Genomic DNA, 22216 nt, shown 5'->3' on the forward strand with positions numbered 1-22216 from the left:
TTTTTCATGGCACAGCAAAGCTTCCTAACAGGGGCAAAGCACCTGCATGCCAGTCCATGTCCAGAACTTGTAATGGTGGGCCGAGAAATATATTTGCTCAGCCCCATGTTGAAATTTATGTGCACAAAAAAGCTTTCTCAGCTGTACAGACTGATCACCTGGACTCGTGCAAAAATAACAGAGTCTATGCCAAACTTCATTTGGAACACACTGATACTACCTGCAGTGTTGCAATTATTATTGAAAGTGGTGCAATACTAGCCTCCTTCCATTGTTTTGATCTGCTCCAATGTGCAACAGGCAGCTGCTGCATTAAACATAGACTGGGGAAAGCCTTCCCCCTGTCAGACTGGAAGGCGGTTGCACTGCTTCCAGGAGAACAAATGTGGTGTACCTGCAGACTGCTGACAGCAGCAAATGACTAATGCATGTCATTTTTTGAGATGCTATCTCTGCATGGACAAGTACACTCCAATCCAGGTTTAAATTGGGAGTGATTTTAGCTGAGGCGGTACTACTATATTTTCTGTGCTATTTCAGCAGTTGTTGTTTTCTTACCAGGGTGAAATAATCCAGAACATATTCTACATCAACCAAGGGTTAAAAGATTATCTTGCCATAAAACCAAACTTAACAACCCCATTGCAACAGAGAGAGATGTCCAGGAGGGGATGGCATCCTCCATACCTGGAGCTGGGGAAGGAGAGTCCCAGGAACAAGATGTGGATGCCTCTGCCATCACCCACTAAACCCCAGTTCCTGCTGTATCCCATCACCTGTCCAGGGATGGCTGGTGGTTGGGGCCACCAAGAACATGTCAATGGCAAGTGTGAGTCCATATTTGCAAATCTCACCCCAAATTTCAGGCCAAGGCTCTCCACCCAGGAAGGAACAGGAGCCTGGTATAGCTCATGTGGGTGGTCCCACAGTGGAGGAGCTCATGCCTGTCATAGATGGCCTGCAGGAGAGGACAATGTCAGCTTGTAAGTGCCAATTGTCACTGTGGAGAACTCCTGAGCCAGTGCACACTCAGAACACCACTGGGTATCCTGTTTAACTAATTGTAGCCTGTTTACCCCACCCCCACCCCGCAGTGTGTGCCTTGCATGAACTTATGGAAGCCCAGGAGCAGTGGCAGAGGAGAGCTGAGAGGATGAACCACCTGCATAGCAGAAAGCTCTGGGAAAACTCCTCTCCTGAGTTTGCACCTGAAAAAAAGGGTGAAAGGGGTGGGTGGGAGGGAAGGGTCAGTGCATGGAATTCTCCCACCAACACTCTTCCTGTTGCCACTCAGCACCCACTTCTGCCCATCAGCAGGCCTATTCCCACTGCAGGGACTAGCCATTCCATGGCAGGGCAGGCGCAGTGTCCATGGTCACCCCTTGTGTGACCACAGGCAGGATCCAGTGGAATGATCCCCACTGCTTTGCTGGGGACAGAGGGAGGGATGCTTACCACCAGACATCACTTGGCATGCTGGGGCAAGGTTCCTCCTGGCCAGAGCCACACACTGCACCCTCAGAGGTGTTGATGGGATGTAGTCTGGAGAGAAAATGTTGGTAAGACATCAGAAGCAGTTCAAAGCAAGCAATGAGGAGCACAGCAGAGGTTTTGCAAAGATTTCTATTCAAATTGAAGCCTTCTCCTGGACAGAAAATCCTCCCTTGTGAGCTTCCAGGAGAACCAAGACCTTCCCACCCCCTCCCAATGATAGCTGGGGGGCAACAGTACCCACCTATCTCTGTGGCAGAGGAATCACTACCTGAGATTCAGGGGGTATTGGTTCGGGATGAGGATGTGCTGTGAATTAAAGCAGAGATTGTGGCCAACAGTCCAGAAAAGTGCCTGGGCTTCCAGCTGGACACTCAGAGATTGGGAGGGTTAGGGAATATGAGGAGGAAAGTCTCCAGTGACCTGGCAGCTGGAGATGGAGGAGCCCCAGACAGCCAGGGACTTCTCCTTCAGTGTCCTCAATACAGCAATGAAGCCACATAGGGACACTGGGCACCTGTCAAAGGCTTTGGCCACCCCAATACCAACCCAGGGGCTCCTGGTTTACCTGCAGTGAGAGGCATCGAGCACCGATGGACATGGAGTTCCCCCTGCTAGATGGGGATGAGGTCTAGGAAATTGAACTCGGTCCCTGGGTCTCTCTCCAAGGCGATGACTCTGTGGCAGCTCTCGGGATGTGGAGGACTCCTCATCCATGTCCTCTGAGTGCTACTGGCTGCCTTCTTTGATGGCAGGCTTACTGACCTTTAACTTCAGGCTGTGAACCATGCATTTTGCACAACCAGTGCCATCCCCCTCTCCATAGATGTCTTGCAGCTCATGGAAATAGGGGCAAGTCACTGGTGCTGCTCCAGAGACCTTGTTGTGGTTCACACAATGAAAGTACTCCTGCCTGAGGCTCTTGGTCCTCATCTAGCACTTGAGCCCTTTCCAGTTGTGCCCAAGAGCCCTCATCTGCCTCGCCACCTCTTCCAAAACCTCCCGGTTCCAATGAGAAGCACTGGGCATGGCCATCTAGGGCAGCATCTGGACCTTCTCACCAGCAAAGAGGAGAGACCAGAGAGAGGGTGTGAACATGGGACATTGCTGCCAAGACTGTTGCACACTGTCCCCTCCATACAGGGTTGTCTCTTGTTGCTCACTGATTGGATGGGAGATAAAGTGGCAAATCCACTTTTTGCAGTTTCCATCAGAGTGAGGCAAATCTAAGCAAGACTTGAGCCAGTCCCTGGATAGCCTTGGGATGCAGGTGGTGTCATGTGGAGGGGGCTCTAAAACCTGCCAGCAACCAAAGGCTGTCCAGGGGCAGCTTCTTCATGCGGAAACGGCCAAAGTATTGACAAACAAGAGCAACCCCTAAATGGGGGGTGGGGGGGATTGGAATCATAGTCAATTGCAAAGACTAATATATGCCAGAATCACAGAAATTACAAAGGCAACATCTGCAAATTAATAAATGCATGAGCTATATTATATATAATGGTTGGACTATCACTCTGTTATTTATAGACTGTATTTTTTATAATTTATAATTTCCCTGCTGTAGCAGAATAATTTGCAGATGTTGTCCTGCCATTTGGTGTGGCTTTGACTTTGATTGGCTTTGTTATATTGCATCCCTGTTCAAAATCAAACGTTTGGTACAAACTTCCTAAATGGAGGTTTGTACGCAAACCACTCTCAGCATTATCTCCCCCACCCCCCAATATAGTAATAATATTAATGTATTCCTTACATGGTGGCTGTTAGGATAACAACATGATAATGTACAGCAAGCATCATGAACATTTGAAAAACAGTACATAAATGCTATGCATTTTAGTATGTGTGTTAGCGCAGAATCTCCTCTCACCCCCTTTCTCTCTCTCTCTCTCTCTCTCTCTCTCTCTCTCTCTCTCTCTCTCTCTGTCTCTCTCTCACACACACACACACACACACGCCCTTTGAAAACTGTTTAAACTCCAAGCAAAACTGTGGAGAAAATGCTTTCCCATGCCTTGATCTCAAAATTGGTCATGGCTGCTGGGGCCAGCTAAAAAGTGCTTCAAAAGATACAACTAGCTGGCAAGCCAGGAGCTGACCATTTGATCTCCTAAATCCCTTTTTATCCAGGTTGGATACTGGGAAGTGGTAGCTTTGCCAGATTTTCTGTCCATGTCATGCTGCAGGGGAATGTTCTTGGATGTTTATGGATATGAACAGCCAGGCTATCTGGTCCTGCCAAGCATCCTTCCTTGCATTCTGCTCCTGTTTTGGAGGCAGAGAAGGTATAACAGATGTGTATGGAAACCTGGCTTGTTGTGGCAGGGCAGAAGAGCTCCCTCTCATACCCATATAAAGTGTCCCAAATGCACTGTACAAAGTCCGAGGGGCGGGGGGGGGGGGCACCAGCACTGCCTTTGTTTCAGAGACTGGATACATATACAATAGCAAGAATTTTGATTGTCACTTCTCTCTGGAGGGCTGCTGGTGCTGGGGACAGCTCTTTGGGAGCAGTCTTTGGGATCTTTTCCTCCTTTTCCTTCAGGAATCTTAACCCTTTTCCCTTAGGAAAAAAAAATATGACTGGATCCCCTTTTTTTCTACCTCCTCTGTAAGTACTACCACCACCTGTAATAATTAGGAACCGCACAGGAGAAGCAGGCCTGCAAAGCCTTAACATTCCACCCCATTCCTGAAAGTAAGAATGTGTCCTTCCATCAGGTTGCCAGCTTATGATGGGATATACCTGGAGATTTTGGAGGTGGAGCATGAGGAGGGCAGGGTGTGGAGAGGAGAGGGGCTTCAGTGGGGTATAATGCCATAGGCTCTACCTTCTAAAGCAGCCATCTTCTTGAGGTGAACTGACCTCTGTTGCCTGTGTAACAATTGTAATTCTAGGAGATCTCCAGCCACCGCCAGAAGGTTGGCAACCCTATTATTACACAGCACACTACCTTTGCATTGTTGTAATCACCTTCCTCCTGGATTGCCTTTTCCTCCCATGAAAGCCTAGTTGTAAATTATTACTCTAAATAGCTCAATGATTGCTCAGTATCCAGCAATGCAGCCTAAGATATGCAATCAGTCAATCACTCATCAGGAATCAAGATAATGGAAGCTCCATTCGTGCTAGGCAAGTGGGATTGTAGTAAGACAAGAAGAAAAGAAATGGAAGGCTTCTCATCTTCAGTTGTGGCAGTTCCACTGAAACCAGGTGGGTGTCTACCACCATTTCCACATGAAGAATCTGCTCCTGGACAGCATCTGGTTGCTGGCAGGTTTCAGAACTCCCTCCACATGATGTCGTCTGCATCCTAAGGCTGTACAGGGGCTGGCTCGAGTTTTGCCCTCATTTGTCTTGGGATGAGAGAAATTGCAAAAAGTGGATATACTGTCACGCCCCCGCTGCCTCCTCCCATCTCCCAGGAATTGCCAGTGCAACCAGAGCCAGCAGCTGAGTCAGCTCTGACAGAAGAGACAGGGATCTCTGACAGTGCAGCCGGGGAAGGCAGCATGAGTCGGCCAGGCACTAACGACGTGGACTGGACTCTGACTTTGCTTCGGATGGACTTTGCAGCCCAGGCTCCTCCAGTACAGCTGCCATGGGCCTGGCCATCTCGGGCAGCATATATACCATTTTATCTCGCATCCTATTGGTGAGCAACCAGAGGCAAGCTCATATGGAGGGGGAAAGGCGTGATAGTCTCTGTAGTGTTGTCCCGCCCTCACACCCACCCTTCCCTCTCCATTTTCTGCTCTGAGTATTTTTTTTAAATGGCATGGTCCACTTTGACCGCAATGTTACATTGTCAAAGGTAAAATAAAATCATATTTAAAGTGTTCACAGTCTTTTTGGGATCAGGCAGGCAAAACACAGTCTAGTTAGTGCTTTCTGGAGCTGGGAAGGGGGGCAGGTGATCAAGCAGCTTTCTCCAGATCATCCAGGCATGCATGTCCCTTGTCTTAAAGCCTTCTGTTTACACAAAATGATTTTTTCGGCTCCAGTTGGAGCTCCAGTGTAGTCTCTCAAGTATCCACCTAGACATAAATAAAGTCAAAAACAATATGAATCCCAAAAGGGGGGGGGGATACTATATTTATTTTATTTATTTATTTATTTAGATTTATATACCACCATCCCCAAAGGTTCAAGGCGGTTTACATTAAACTAATCAACAATACATGAAACAGTCTTTGTTAAAAATCATACAGTAATTAATAACAGTGGTTGTAACAATATAACAGAATAACATAACAGTATAACAATATAATAATACTAGTAAAAAAGCCCATTGTATCCAGAAGACAATGGGCGCTAGCAGGCAGGGACCAGAGCGAGGGGCAGGCGAGGGACAGAGCAAGGGACAGGCTACCTGAAAGAGGAGGCGGGTGGCGGCTCCTCGGCGTCTCGTGGTTTTTGGTGGGGAGTCCCAGGCGTGGTGCGCTGGGCTGCGGCGGCTCCTCTGCGTTTTTTTGATCTTCTGCGGCTGGGGGGGGGTGGGTTCTTTCTGCTGCTTCTCGGAGGCTGCGCCCGGCCGCGCCCGGCCGCGCCCGGCCACGCCCGGCTGCGCCCGCGGGGCCGCGCCCGGCCGCACCCGCGGGGCCGCGCCCGGCCGCGCCCGCGGATCGGGCCGCACCCGCGAGCCGCACCTGCGGATCGTGCCGCGCGGGCGCGGCCTGGCCCTGATTCCCTCTCGGCGGCTGGAGTCTCGGCGGCTGGAGGTTCTCGGCGGCTGGAGTCTTGCCGGGGGCTCCCTCAGGGGCCGGCCTGACGCGTCAGGCCGGGAGCAACTGCAGTTACTCGCAGTTACTGGGGCTGGGAATCAGAGGGATTGTCTCTGATTGTCTGTCATGAGGAAGGGTCCAATCCGGACCCTTCCTCATCCCGGACACATCCCGCCCCAGAACCCCTTACTATTTTATTTAGTCCGTGGCGCCCGCGGCGCCACGGGCGGTGTACAGATAATAAAATAGTATAACGATGCAACAGTGCAATGCCAGAACAGGTCCAGAGTGCTCTGGTGGAGTTCTGGGAGGAAGGGGGGAGAGGGGGGAGAGTGGGGGGCCTTCATTCGCTGTTGGTTGTGCCTGGTCTCAACCAAATGCCGGCGGAAGAGCTCCTTTTTGCAGGCCCTGCGGAACTGTTTAAGCTCCGTCAGGGCCCTGATCTCCTCCGGGAGCTCGTTCCACCAGGTGGGGGCCAGAACAGAGAATGCTCTGGCCCTGGTTGAGACCAGGCGGACTTCTTTAGGGCCAGGGACCATTAGCCGGTTGGTGGCACTGGAGCGCAGAGCTCTTTTGGGGGCATAGGCAGGGAGGTGGTCCCTCAGGTACACTGGGCCCTGACCGCGAATGGCCTTGAAGGTAATTACCAGAACCTTTAGTCTGATCCGGAATTCAACTGGCAACCACTGCAGTTGGTGGAGAATGGGCCGGATGTGGGACCTCCATGGTGTTGCGGTTAGGATCCTGGCCGCTGCGTTTTGGACCAGCTGTAGTTTCCGGGTCAAGGCTAAGGGCAGGCCTGCGTAGAGCGAGTTACAGAAGTCCAGTCTAGAGGTGACCGTCGCATGGATCACTGTGGCTAGGTGTTCCGGGGCCAGGTAGGGCGCTAGTAGTTTGGCTTGGCGGAGATGGTAAAATGCCAGCCGCCCTACATTTGTGATCTGGGCTTCCATTGTAAGGGAAGCATCCAGAATCATGCCTAGGTTCCTGGCGGAGTCAGCTGTATAGAGCTGTACTCCGTCCAGGGCAGGCAGACACACTTCCTTGCATGGGCCCTTCCTACCCAGCCACAGGACCTCCGTCTTTGAAGGATTGAGCTTCAGACGACTCTGCTTCAGCCATCTCGTCACTGCTTCCAGGCAGCTGGCTAATGCTTCTGGGGGGGAGTCAGGGCGGCCATCCATCAGGAGGAAGAGCTGGGTGTCATCGGCATATCTTTCTGGTGTTTCTCCATAGCAATGTTGAAGTGTTGATTTCTACTAAAAATGCATGTGTGTTGTGCTATTACAACATAGCAACGTGGAAGTATCTTTTGAAAAAAATTAATTTCAGGGCTTGGGGGGAAAGAAAGTTTCAGTCCATGAGAGAACTGCTGTGCTGTGATTGCTGGCAAGCAGGAAGTCTCCTATTTAGCCAATCAGGACACTGGATAATTTGTAGATAATTTGAAAAATATCAGGAAGTTCCTAATCTAGCTATGCTAAATTTACATCTCCTCTGATGCCTCCTGTAGGATATTCTTTATATGCTTTTGACTCATGCACACTTTAGATCCTGCATATTCCAATTCCAAGCAAATAAATTTAGATTCCGTAGATGAAAACAAAAAAGCCCTTGTAAAAGTAAAATATGAAAAATAACTGAAGATCCACAATCTTGGAAATCACATAGGTCAAAGCACAAATCTTCGATTCTTAGCTTCATTTGACAGGTCTCCAAATTAATGGTGATGGATGGTAAACAATGGTAAACATGGATGGTAAACAATGGTGATGGATGGTGGGACTTCAAAGGGGCACAAACTATGGAGTCTGCATAAGGTGAGTATTTCACTATATTTATCGGGTGCAGAATGGCCCAAACTGATGATTCAGTCTTGCTTCTTTGTTCCATACTCAATGAAAAGAAGAAAGTGACCAGTCAGCCTTCTGTTGCTTCTTGCTAGCTCTTTTGCCACGATTCACCAATAGAACAGGGGCTGTGGTTCAGTGGCAAAATAGTCTATGGTCTGGAGTCTCTGATTTATTTCCATTTGGATTTATACACCGCCACTCCTGAACCGAGCCGATTTGTGGCTGTTTACATTAAAAACCCCATAAAAACAGCAACAACAACAGTCCTCCATGGCAGGTAGAGCAAATCTATTTCCCTCCCCTTCCCCTGACCACAACCAATAATACCAGTCCCCAGTTATCCACCATCTTTCTCAGGAGAGGTGCCCATGCCCAGCTGACTGAGGGCAATGCCTCCACAGGGGCCTATATGCAATATTCTCTGATAGCAGTCTCAGTCAGAACCAGTTTGACATGCTGCATGTTTTTAGTACAAATGCCATTTAACCCCTTTTGCAAGAATTGGGATGAGTAGTACACATGGAGGCCTGAGAGCAGATCTCATTTGAGAAAGAGGATTTATTTACGTGCAGAGGCTGACTCAGGCTTGCTTTGCGTTATCCTCTTCTTCCCCAGCCTTTTCCAGGGAATTCTGGCTGCCCCAGTACAGGTTCAGGCAAGCCAAGGCAAATTAATTCAGAAGCTTTTAAGCCATCGCAAAGACAATCTCATTGCTATTCGCATTCAGAAATCTTTTAATGTTTTTTATTGATTTAATGAAATAAGAAGCAGCTGCATGTGGAGGGAGAGGATAATAAATAGAAAAGGCTGCCAAAAAAAAGGAAAAAAATCCTTTCCCAGATCAACCAAGGCCTAATCTCCCCTCCTTCTCCCCTGTGAAGAATAAACTGAATCACCTACTGGCAGCACCAAGTAAATGATTGCAGGCTTGTCATTTGTGTAGGACAGACTCATAACTCACACACCCCTTGCACGCTCCTGAATTATGGTCACCTTCATGCCCCTGGCAGAGCTACCATACTTTACCCCTGGCATTCAGGGCTCCCAGTGTGGCTGGTTTTAAGCAAAGGTCGATAATCCTGCCTCCCTTGGCAACAACACAGAGAAAAATGGACTCTGTAAAACACTGTCAGGCCAGGTCTGCCCAGGCTTAGACGCTTACCTCCATCAATCTCAGTAAACATATTTTAAGGGGCCTGCTGTGCAAACTTCTCTTCTTTCACCTTTCTCTCTTTTTGCACATATCTCTTTTGCTCTCTTCCCTCACATCTCTTCTCACCCAACACTATTTCTAGGACTTCTCCTTAATCGTTCAATAAAATGCTCAGCAGTGCTGGAATTGTAAATTTAACACAGGCTCTGGGGGAAGCCTTCAGCTGTGCTCCGCACTTCTCAAAGCAGATTACCCTGAAGTCCGGGTTGGGAGAGGCGACTGGCTTCAGACAGTGCTGCCTGTGACCTGAAGTACAACGAGGGGCCATTCGGGAAGTCCAGAGGAGTCGTTCAGCCATGCTGTCCAACTTTGCTTTACAAGAATAACTGAGGGAAATATTAGAGCTCCCCTGTGTTTAACCAGTTTGTTCCACAACTTGTGGGATTTGCTGTTCTTTGCTACCATTGAAACTAGCCAGCTATGAATGGAAATGTGCTTTAAGAAACCACCAGAAGAGCCTTGTGACATCATAAAGACTAATAACTGATTCACGGGGGACAGCCCAAAACTTAGCAGCAGCATCTGCATATGCACTGATATCAACACAGTCTGCCCAGAGTTCAACCAGCAGCCTTGTGGCTTGCCATAGCAACCACAAATACATACCGAGGCATCCATCAAGAGACTCTGGCTGCAAAGTGGGTCAGGATAAGGGGGGAAATGCAGGCATAACAATGGAAAACTGGAGGAGGAAGGAGAAGTTAAGGAGAAGTTATGAGAAGTTAAGTGGGGGGGGGGAGAGAAAAAGATTATTCCTCAGGTTTGTACCAGATATGCACAGTGATCACTCACAATAACAATACCTGATAATGGGCAGCCACTGTGGCAGTGTCTGGCAACTGCCAATGTTAAACTGGTAGCACTGGTCTGATCCCTAAGGACATTCTGGGTGGGGGGAACAACATATGTCTGTACACAGGGGGCAGACTGCATAGAAAGCATTCTGGAGTACACGGCAACTTCAGCACCACCTACTAACCTGGAGACATCCCTCTACGTGCCACACATAGGCACAGCCAACACCACCTGACAGTATTGCCACCACCCCTCAAAGCCACTTCCCCTAGAGGAAAGGAAGACCCAGCGACAGCACAACTCTAACAGAAGCACATTTCCTGAGCATCCCACAGTGTAAGGATGTCTATGTGGCAACAGGATGCTCACCCATCCCCTTAGCAAAGGCACTGGCGCAACGCTATATAAAATGCCCCTCCGGCCATTCCTCACCTCCTGGCTCTCTCACTCTCCTCTGCCACCTTCTTGTGCTTCTTGACACTCTGCACGCCTGCTTGAAATGGCAGAGAGGAACGTGCTATATACGCGGCTCTCCTCCACCTGTTAATCAAACCAGGTAGCCAATCACCAATCTCCCTGTTTTAAAGGGACTGTGATGCAAGCTAAAACCTCCTATGCATCTAATCATAAACCCATAGTGCTTACTTTACTGCCAAACCTTTTGGAATTATGAGCCTTGAAGCTTTAAAAAAGTAACCATGTTCCTGATTTGCGCAGGGGGGGGGGGGGGTTAGAGATGCATGTCTTGTGTGTTAACTGGTGGGGGGAATTTTTTTTTTGCTCTGCCTGGATGATTTAATGGAGGTGGAGATAGCACTAATTTGCCTCCACACCTTTCCTTAGTGTGTGGTTGCCAGTTACTCTCTTCTTGCTCACGCTACATGGCTTTAACTAGTGCTTTAAAATGGAGGATGTAGCTGCCAGTTTGCTGCTGGGACTCTGGATGCTGATGATGTCATGTAAAACACCAAAAAAATGGTGTCAGCAAAAGGTAAGCATTTCACTATATTTTCCAGGTGCAGAATGGCCCTATGACTGAGAAAGGGATGGGTACAAACCCGCTTGTAAAGTAAAGTTCATTACAATTGTGGCTGGTTCATGAAATCATGGAGATTGGTCTGTTTAGCCTAGGGAGAATATGACTGAGAGGGGATCTGATAACCATCTTCAAGTATTTAAAAGGCTGCCATATAGCTGATGGAGCAGAGTTGTTGTCTCTTGCCCCAGTGGAATGGACCAGAACCAATGGGATGAAATTAATCCAAAAGAAATTCCGTCTAATCATCTGGAAGAAGTTCCTGACAGAGCGGTTTCTCAGTGGAACAGGCTTCCTCGGGAGGTGGTGGGTTCTCCATCTTTGGAAATTTTTAAACAGAGGCTGGATAGCCATTTGACAGGCCGATTCTGTGAAGGTTCAAGGGGCTGGCAGCTTACAGTGAATGAGCAACAGAGTTGTGAGTGTCCTGCATTGTGCAGGAGGTTGGACTAGATGACCCAGGAAGTCCCTTCCAACTGTGTTATTCTATGTTTCTATGTTCATGGAAGGGTGGCCAGCATGAACACTTCACAAACTTTGATGCTGTGTGTGATGGTTCATGATTGGAAGCATTTCCAGACAAACTGTTTTAGCGTAATTAAACTATTGACAAAACTTCAAAGCAACGAGGAGGCAGACTTCTCCAGTTGTGGAAACACCAATTGGAGCCCTCCAAACCTTAGTAGGCACTGCTGTCTGCCAATAAAAGATTTCTCTTTCTACTATATGGGAAAAGCTATGGCTTGGCTCCACAGCTCCTCCCCTGTTGGCTGTTGGCAGTTGTAGAGTACATTCTTTCTGATGGTGAACTCCTCTCCTTTGCTGAGTTTTGGGTGTTACTGAACTCAGGGCTCTGAGTCACCCCATCTCTCTTCTCACACTGAGCAGAGGGGCTTTATTGGATAGCATGTCTGAGGACCCCATACCTTCTTGACTGTAAACACCTCTTCCCTGCTATGGTTTGGATGTTGGGTGGACTTTGAGCCTACACCATCTTTCAGCTCACACCAAGCACAGGGACTTAACTACCGGGTGCCTTGGCTGAAGACCCATACCCTTCTGACTGGGAACACTTATCTCCTGCTGGGATTGCATGTTAGTGGACTCAGGGCTGAGCTATCTCATCACCATGCTGAGCCTGTCATTTTTGCCATTTTCCCAGGAAGCACTTTCCGGGGAGGATCTTCTTTGGGAAGTTGTAACTTGGACCCTGTAAACCCAGTCCTCACCAAAATTGGAGGGCAGGAAGAGGAGAGTTAGCTGGAGATCCCCAGTGAGTCTGGTGTCTCTAGCATGCAGGAGCATGCTACTGTATCTTGAACCTCACCAGTTCATTTAGTCTCAAAAAGTTTATGATGGCTTGTGGTTTACAAACTGAGAATTTTCCTGGTTTGTGCCCAACAAACACCCACATACAGCCAGCTCTTCTCCAAGCCAGACATACCATTCCTATGAAGGGGGAAAATAAGCTGGAGACAAAGGCCAGACTTGAACCCAAAGTCCCCCTCACCAAGACTAGCTTCGGGATACCTGACTACTGAAAGAAAGCTGCAAAAGAGACATGACGTCAAGCATTAGATACCCCATTGGAATCTTGATCTCATCAGCAACCATATGGGGCAGGACAAAGATCACTGCAGAGAGAGGCATGGTTTGCCCATGAGGGGTCAGAACACGTATCCTCCTGGGACCCAACCACAGGATATCAAATAATAAACTGGCTGGCCTTGTGTAAATTATGTGAACAGCAAAACATGGTTATCCACAGACATCCAAAAGGGAATGTACACAGGTAAATGAGTGTGGAGGAGATCAGCCTGTTCAAGCCCTCAGGAGCTTCAAGGGCCATTCTGCACATCTAAAAACATAGCTTTACGCCAGCGCAATTGCTTAATACTATTAAAAATTGCGCCCCCCGTCATTTCTCACCTCCTCGCTCTCTTGGTTTCTTCTCCCACTTTCTCGTGTTTCCTGGCACTCCACACAGCTGATTAAAATGGGGGAGGAGAGGGACTGGCTATACCAGTGAGGCTCCCCCTGCCTGTCAATCATGGCAGCCAGCCAATCACTTTTCTCCCAGTTTTAAAGGAAAAATGAGGCAAGCGACCTTTTTTTAAATGTAGAAATTCTCCATTGCTATGCCTATGCATCTAATCATAGATGCATAGTGCATATTTTAACGCCACCTCCTTTTGGAATTATGATGCTTGAGTATCCACAAAAGTAATTTTTTTCTGATTTTGGAGGGGTTTGAGAGGCATGTTTTGTGCACCAACTGGTGGGTGGAATTTTTTTCCCCGTCTGCCTGGCTTAAGCAACGTGGATTCGTTGCTCCAGGCAGATTGCTACAAAAAACAAAACATTCCAGGGCAAAGGGAAAGGGAGGCAGGCAGGAGGGCGGGCGCTGGAGATGGAGATCACGCTACTTCTGGCCACTTTGGTTACACACAGCTATTTCATTAGTGCTTGCTGTTTGCTCTCCTCCGACTCATGCAACATTGTTGGGGGAATCCAGTTTTGTGGATTCCCCAGCTTGTACTTTTAAAAGGAGGATATAGCTGCCGGTTTGTTGCTGGGATGTTGGATGCTGACGACGTCATTTGAAACACCAAAATTATGGCGTCTGCAGAGGGTAAGTATCTCACTATATTTACCGGGTGTGGAATGGTCCCAAGAACCCTGGAGAAAGAGATTGGGCAGGAGGGAACAGAACCCCAAATTTCACTGCTGTGTTGTGATTCTTCAGTACTCTACCCCTGCCCCAATGTGTTGGCTGTACTGATGGCTCAAGTGGGCTCTAGAATAAAAGGGCAATCCTACATTATTGCTGGGGGTGCCAAAGTCTATGAGCCAGCTAGGAAGGGGGTTATCCCAAAGCTGGCTGGAAATATGCACTGAAGCCAAGTAATCATTTCACTGAGACCCTCAGAAGAACCATGCCAGGGCTGTGATGATGGCAAAGAAAGTTTCCTTCTACACCATCCTGCAGAATTTTATGTGCAGTCATCCAGCAGCGCTGTATTGATATGATAACTGATTATTAGGTACTAAATAGGTTAGTATCCACTCATATTAGCCGCCTACAGGGAGAAAATTCAAGGCCCACTGTGACATGTTTGCTAATAAAAATTGCTTGCATTTTGTATTAGTTGTTGATTACAGCTGGAACAATGACGAAGCAAAGGAATACTTAGCTAGGTCCTTGAATAACTTCAAGCTGTTTTTAGCCTTTGTTAGGAGGTGGGAGGGGGGGGGAGGATGATAAAAGTTATGCTTAATGATATAATATTCCCATTAAGAAGGAAGAACTTGAGAAATAAAGTGTTTTATACAACTTATTGCTTGGGATAAATCTCTAGTTTCATTGGACAAAAGTCCCAGGAAGAAACCCTTCATTTCCTTTCTGAAATTTCTTCTTATAGTATGGAGTGGATTGGCAGCTGATTGTTGATGGTTAGCAGAGATGAAATCCCCTGAGCTATATTATGTGGGCCATTCTGAAGGATGCTTGAGTGAGTCTGTGTTTTCTCGCAACCTCACTGAGATGATAATGGTGAGTAAAATAAAAGATAGAGGCAAAACCTCTCAGAGAAATACAGGTAAGGAAAAACAACCCGTCTTTGAGCATATATCATACAGAATATCTTAAAAGGTTGAATAATGGGACTGGGGAATTTTCCCCTCAGTGTTAAAGATGGCTTTGTAACAATATAGTTATCAATTATTATCAAATTAATTCAGAATGTTTTTGTAAACATATAGGTAAATCTGGTAGCCATGAGATATCTGGGCTTCAAAAGGCATTTTTAACAAAGGCTTTTGAGGAAGATCAGATTCCTAATCTCAAGAAATCTACGGTACAAATGGAAAAGGTGAACAAAGGGCAACCAAAACTGTCAAATGTTGGAGAATCTTCTCTCTCAAGGAACGTTGAAGTGTCTTTAATTGAGTTTAATTGAGGAAAGTTGAAGTGTCTTTAATTAACTACAAACTACAGACCAGTGAGTCTGACCTCTGTTGTGGGGAAGATAATGGAGCAGATATTAAAGGGAGTGATCTGCAAACATCTGGAGGACAATTGGTGATCCAAGGAAGTCAGCATGGATTTGTCTCCAACAGGTCCTGTCAGACCAACCTGGTTTCCTTTTTTGACCAAGTAACAGGTTTGCTGGATCGTGGAAATTCGATTGATGTCGTTTACTTGGATTTTGGTAAAGCTTTTGATAAGGTTCCCCATGATGTTCTGATGGATCAGTTGAAGGACTGCAATCTGGATTTTCAGATAGTTAGGTGGATAGGGAATTGGTTAGAGAACCACATTCAAAGAGTTGTTGTCAATGGTGTTTCATCAGACTGGAGAGAGGTGAGTAGCGGGGTACCTCAGGGCTCGGTGCTCGGCCCGGTACTTTTTAACATATTTATTAATGATCTAGATGAGGGGGTGGAGGGACTACTCATCAAGTTTGCAGATGACTCCAAATTGGGAGAACTGGCAAATACTCCAGAAGATAGAGACAGAGTTCAACGAGATCTGAACACAATGGAAAAATGGGCAAAAGAGAACAAGATGCAATTTAATAAAGATAAGTGTAAAGTTCTGCATCTGGGTCAGAAAAATGAAAAGCATGCCTACTGGATGAGGGATACACTTCTAGGTAACACTGTGTATGAACGAGACCTTGGGGTACTTGTGGATTGTAAAATAAACAGGAGCAGGCAGTGTGATGCAGCGGTAAAAAAGGCAAATGCCATTTTGGGCTGTATCAACAGAGGCATCACATCAAAATCACAAGATGTCATAGTCCCATTGTATACGGCAGTGGTCCCCAACCTGCGGGCCGTGGCCCGGTGCCATGGCGCCGGGCCGCGGCTCCCCCCCGCCCCCCCCGCAGTAAAAAACTTCCCAGGCTGCAAGCTTGCGGCCTGGGAAGCATCTTACTGCGGGAGGGCGGGGAGAGGGAATCAGGGCCGGGCCGCGCATCACGCATGCGCGGCCCGTGCGGGCGCGGCCTGCAGGTGCAGCCCGATGCGCGGCCGCGGCCCGATGCCCTGCCGGTCCCCAGCCTCAGAAAGGTTGGGGACCACTGGTATACGGCACTGGTCAGACCACACTTGGAGTACTGTGTGCAGTTCTGGAGGCCTCACTTCAAGAAGGACGTCGATAAAATTGAAAGGGTACAGAGGAGAACGACGAAGATGATCTGGGGCCAAGGGACCAAGCCCTATGAAGATAGGTTGAGGGACTTGGGAATATTCAGCCTGGAGAAAAGGAGGTTGAGAGGGGACATGATAGCCCTCTTTAAGTATTTGAAAGGTTGTCACTTGGAGGAGGGCAGGATGCTGTTTCTGTTGGCTGCAGAAGAGAGGACACACAGTAATGGGTTTAAACTTCAAGTACAACGATATAGGCTAGATATCAGGAAAAAAATTTTCACAGTCAGAGTAGTTCAGCAGTGGAATAGGCTGCCTAAGGAGGTGGTGAGCTCCGCCTCACTGGCAGTCTTCAAGCAAAGGTTGGATACACGCTTTTCTTGGATGCTTTAGGATGCTTATGGCTAATCCTGCGTTGAGCAGGGGGTTGGACTAGATGGCCTGTATGGCCCCTTCCAACTCTATGATTCTATGAGAAAAATGAGCAAAAGAAATAATGTTACATCATTACTAGACTGGAGGAAATAGGTTGTTTTTCGTCTTTTACCTAATGTTAGAACTGGCAGAGAGCCTCTTGTGGCGCAGAGTGGTAAGCAGCAGAAATGCTGTCTGAAGCTGTCTGGCAATGAGGCTGGGAGCTCAAGGTTGACTCAGCCTTCCATCCTTCCGAGGTCGGTAAAATGAGTACCCAGCTTGCTGCGGGATAAAACAGTAATGACTGGGGAAGGGAATGGCAAACCACCCTGTATTGAGTCTGCCAAGAAAACGCTGGAGGGCGTCATCCCAAGGGTCAACATGACTTGGTGCTTGCACAGGGGATACCTTTACCTTTACCTTTAGAACTGGCAGAGCTGCCAAGAGGGCCCAGGGACAAAGAATCCAACTGGGTTCCCCTTGTGATCCTGATCAAAACCAAATATTATTTATTTGCTGCTGATACCCATTAATAGAATACTAGAATACCAATTGTTCATTAGGTAAGAGACATCAAAGGGAAATGAGCAGAATTATTAAAGAACCGATTTAATTTATTTACACATTGCAATAAGATTTGGTGCAAAAATCTCTTCCCCACACTTTCAAATAACAACCACTTAGCATGTGTCTACATTAAACAAGAAGAGCAATTTGAAGAAATCTAGCTCATAGTAATTTGCAAGGTCTCACTCTCTCTATTTCACTGATTTGCTTTGGAAAAGAAGAGAGATGATTACAGCTAATTGTTTTGTTTTCAGTTTTTTGCAGCTGACACTCATGAACACCATAGCACCCACAGGCGCATTTGTTAGCAAGCACTTTCTTCTTCTTCCTCTGAAGTTTCTCTTTTCTGAAACAAAGAATGAGTTTTGGCAGGTGATCAGAGTCCCACATCTGCACTAACTTTTTAAAAACTCTGATCCCTAGATAGTGAAATCCACCTGGCTCCAGTTCTCCCTTCCCCTTTCCTAAACAGAAAGAAAAAGAAAGCAGACAGAGACCACCCCAATCTCCTCTCCCAGAGTGTAAGATTGCTGGTTTTTTTAATGAGCACATTCCCTATACTTAGGCCTTGATCCAGTTAGTTGGATCCTGTCCTTGTTTATTCAAAGCATGAATGAGTATGATGGGGCTTACTATGCAGCCTTAAATTCCCTCCCTCATCCCCCGCTCCCAAATCCATTTTGCATCTATTTCTTTCCACCCACCAGAACCAAATGCCACCCCCATAACACAGTGTAATTATCCTGGCCTAGATCTAAGGGCTGCCAATGTTTTCCTTACTGGCTCCTACTCCTATGCCTCTCTCAGCATCTTGAATAAGCCAGTTATAGGTGTTTGCTCTGTTTTGTCAAAAGTTGCTATATTGAGATCATGCTGCCACTAAAAGCAGAGGTAAAAATCAACCCACTTTCTTGGGGATTCCCAACTGGCATGCTGCAGTAGGGGGGGGGTGTTAATTGTTATTTTTAATTTTAAAAAATGAATAAGATTTTTTCCCTTCCCCTTATATAGGCAAGTCAACCCACCCCTTCCCAAAGTGGCCAATGATGGGTCTGGAGGGAGTGGGAAGGGGAGGGGCCTTGATCATTCAAATCTTTGCCGATCAGATCGAGGCTCATCTCACATGTGTTGGTGGGGGATCTACGAGGGAGGTGAGTATTTTTGTTTTGACTCAGAAGGTAAGAGTGGCTAGCTCTGGCCTGGAGTTAAAACTATGGCTTGGTGTTAGGTTACAGAAGGCCTCTGACAAGCTCCAGGGCAGGGGGGGGGGCAGAAGAGGGGCCTGCCACTGCCTAGTATTTGGATTTGGCCCAGTGCTAGAGCGAACCAGGCCCCTGGTGAGCTCCAGGGCTTCAGAACTGGCAGAGGGGCATGGCTTTCTTGACTATGGAGGATCCTTGCTGCAGACCAATTTATAGTTCTTTGATATCTCTGGGCCCCACCTGGAAGTTGGCAACCCAGCACTGCAGGTCAGTTGTGTCTGGGTGACATCACTTCCAATGACATGTCACTTCTGGGGAGCGTGGCAGGGACGTATGTCCAGCTGACATCACTTCCAGTGTGCCTCAAAGTCTGAAAAAAAATTCAGGTGTACCTCCATCGTCAAAAGAGTGAAAAAGGCTGCTCTTTCTTGATGAGTTGGCAACATTATGGAGACACTGATCTTTTTAGACACTGATCTTTTCCCTTTAATACTCATTTTGAATAACTGCCTGGAAACTTTTTTTTTGCCTCTGTGGTATCACAATGTGAGTTTGAACAGCCATGCCTCCTCCATCAGATTCATCTCTGGGGTATGAGATAATTGAGGTCTCCACCTCTTTCGCTGCCTGCAGCCAGGTGACAAACCTGTTCTTGTGGTAGAGACGTTTCTCTATGCAGCTCAGGAAATGGGTCAGGAAACAGAGCAAATGGTGGGCTTTTTGTAAGGCTGATCATGCAAGGAGTCTGGTGCCCTACAGATCATTGTACAAGGGAAAAGGAGCACATGAGGCATAGGCTCCCTTCCCAACTTGCAGAGTGTGAGGCTGGCTGGCTAGCTCGCTGGCTCACAGGGACACAAAGGGGCAGACAGAGGACACGGAGCTCCAGCCTCTCTCTCTCATTCTTTATGGGGGGGTGAGGGAGAGGGAGGGAGAGATGGTCATATCACCTGATAAATGTTTAACAAATTTAAAAAATATATTAAAAATGTATTAACTCCAACCAGTTTGGGAAACCCTTCCAGGACCATCAAGAAACCCCAGGGTTTCACGAAACCCTGGTTGAGAAAAATGTTTTCCCTCCCGCACGTTTGTCCCTCAAGTCACCCTCTTTCGGTGGCTGGGGTCATCCAATGAACTGACTGGGAGCAGATTCAAGACAAACAGGAGCAATTCGTACAGAATTCCGTTCATTTCTGAATATCCACCAGATTTGGAGATTGTCATCTTTTAATCTAAGGATGCTTTATCAAGGGCTATTAGCTTCTACATGGCAGTGTAAATATGAAAGCCAGTTTTTGGAGGACAAACAATAGGTAAGATAAAGGTAAAGGTATCCCCTGTGCAAGCACCGAGTCATGTCTGACCCTTGGGGTGATGCCCTCCAGCGTTTTCATGGCAGACTCAATTTGCCTTCCCCAGTCATTACCATTTTACCCCCCCCCCCAGCAAGCTGGGAACTCATTTTACCGACCTCAGAAGGATGGAAGGCTGAGTCAACCTTGAGCCGGCTGCTGGGATTGAACTCCCAACCTCATGGGCTGACAGCTTCAGACAGCATTTCTGCTGCTTACCACTCTGCGCCACAAGAGGCTCTTATAAACAGTAGGTAGTTGCAGCCTTTATGGAATGGGGGGTAGAAGCTGTTCTGTGGTGCAGCATCTGTTTTGCATCCAAAGAGTACCGAGCATCTATACTTTAAAGGTAAGGTGACCAGATTTTAACATTGGTAAAGTGGGACACCATTGACCGGGGGGGTTCTTGATTAAAAATTTGGTCTATATGGAGCAACAAAAATTTTCATAGAATGCACAGAATGCTAAAAGGAATCTCAAAGTGACTTACAATAGTCTCCCTTCCTCTGCTCATAATAGATACATTGGTGTTGAGAGAGTTCTGAGAGAACTGTGACTATCCCAAGGTTACCCAGCAGGCTTTATGAGAAGAAGTGGGAGATCAAATCCAGTTCTCCAGACCAGAGATTGCTGCTCTTAACTCCTACATTTGGCTAGCTGTGAAGCCCCAAAGTAGGCAAGGGGAAGACATGATGAAGGTCACTAGCCTCTTAGGCCAAAGACTGAGAAGGCTGAAGCAGATGCCCATCTTGAGATTCGGTGCCAATGGGGGAGACAGTAGGAGTTAAAAGGGAGACTCCTGATGATGGCCAGGGAAGAAAAGCAAGCTCAGCTCAAGGCTATGAGAGCTCCTGTTAGTGAAAGAGAGGAACAAGGAGAACAAGGAGAAGCAACCCCCTCTTCTTTCGGTTCTGAGTCCCCAGAGCTCACAGTAAGACAATGGAAAGGCAGCTGGGTGAGACTTGGTGGGAGGAGGGCCACAGCATTTGAGGTTGTGGGAATTCTAGAAGTGACAGTGGTGATTTGGGTGCTACAGTCCCCACCAAAATTGTTATGCTTGAAGAGTATTTGCATGTCAAAGTATACTTCTGAAGTCAGTGAGCATGTCAAAGCTAATTAAATGTCTGGTGCAGAAAATATCAACTTGAGAGGTACATAAATTTGAAAACGCAGACTGCCAATGCTATGATGCCAGTTCTTGGCTTCTAACATCAGTGGATAAAGGAAGCAGTGTGTATTCCAGTACTCTCAAACTATGCTACAATCAAAAGTAGAAAGAGAAAGGATGAAGGAGAAGAGGTTGCATTAGCCGGCTAGCATATGTTTCGTGTTATGGAGACATTTACTAGGAACTCTGGCTTTCAGAGAAGAATTAAACATTATCAGGTACACTGCAACCCCTTCTCCCATTCTGCAGTGTCCCTCATGTCCCTAATCTGCAGCAGCCAATGAACTGCAGCAGATGTATGGAACAATGGCTATTCAGGAGGCAATATGGATGTTATATCAGAAATCTAGTTAAGGTGTTAGACTAGGATATGGGAAAGCCAGATTAAAATCCCCACCCTGCATGGCAGTTTGTTGGGTGATCTTGGGCCAATCACATCCTCAACCAAAACTGATTCCAAGAGTTTTTGTGAGGATAAAATGGAGAAGAAGTTGAGTCCCCATTGGCGAGAGAGGCAGAGTATAAATGAAGTCGGTAAATCAATAATAAACCAAAGAGAGCAGCAGGAACTGAACATGGGGTTGCCATTTCTAACAGCAGCCCTATGTTTTAAAAATCATATCTAGGTCCACTAAGAGGGAGCCTATTTCATAAAGGACAGTTCTTCCAGTCTTCTAGTTCTCTAAAGTTACATATACTTGCTAAAGCCTGCAATAATATAATGCTGAAGTCTAACTCTTCTTGATTCCTTACAAAGTCTTCATATCGCTTTGCTGTTCATTGCACTACAGAGAAGTGCAGGCATCCAAAACCCCTGTCAGAGCTGTCAGTGTTGAGACAGTGTCTCTATATATCTTCCGACCCTACTGTGAGTTATATGCCCAGGTGATGAGTTTAAAATGTGGAGCTGATGCATGGACACAGTCATGTGGAGGAAGTAACTTCTGACCCAACACATACTTGAATACTACAAGGAGAGGAAGGGAAACTATTGTAAGTGGCAAGAATGAAGCCATTGATAAGTGGGTCTCCAGGCTCAGGTAATTCTTTGCTAGTGTGGGTTTGCCACAAATGTGCAGAATGGAAATATTTAGAGGAAAGAAGCAACAGGGAATGTGATGGGGCAAGCAGTTATGTGTGAATGAAAAGAAAAGGGGGAGGGAGCTAGAAAGTTTAAGTAGCCAGCACCTGAAGCTTCTCTTCTCCAAATGGGGTTCAGACATAGTGCTAAATTTAGAATCTG

The 22216-nt window shown here is 47.0% G+C and overlaps 1 long non-coding RNA gene across 2 annotated transcripts in view; it reads right to left on the reverse strand.

Annotated features, from left to right (window-relative positions):
• The window catches only part of LOC143836013 (uncharacterized), a 150202-nt gene that overhangs the window by 19614 nt on the left and 108372 nt on the right, over nucleotides 1-22216 (reverse strand). The window contains exon 3 of one of the 2 annotated variants that reach the window (XR_013230455.1): nucleotides 1456-1542. The exons of the other annotated variant lie outside the window; for it this stretch is intronic. This is a non-coding gene — a long non-coding RNA (uncharacterized LOC143836013). The remainder of the gene's footprint in view (nucleotides 1-1455; nucleotides 1543-22216) is intronic. 2 annotated transcript variants of the gene reach the window in all.

This window comes from Paroedura picta, chromosome 4 (genome assembly GCF_049243985.1).
Source record: "Paroedura picta isolate Pp20150507F chromosome 4, Ppicta_v3.0, whole genome shotgun sequence".
Lineage (NCBI taxonomy): Eukaryota > Metazoa > Chordata > Lepidosauria > Squamata > Gekkonidae > Paroedura > Paroedura picta.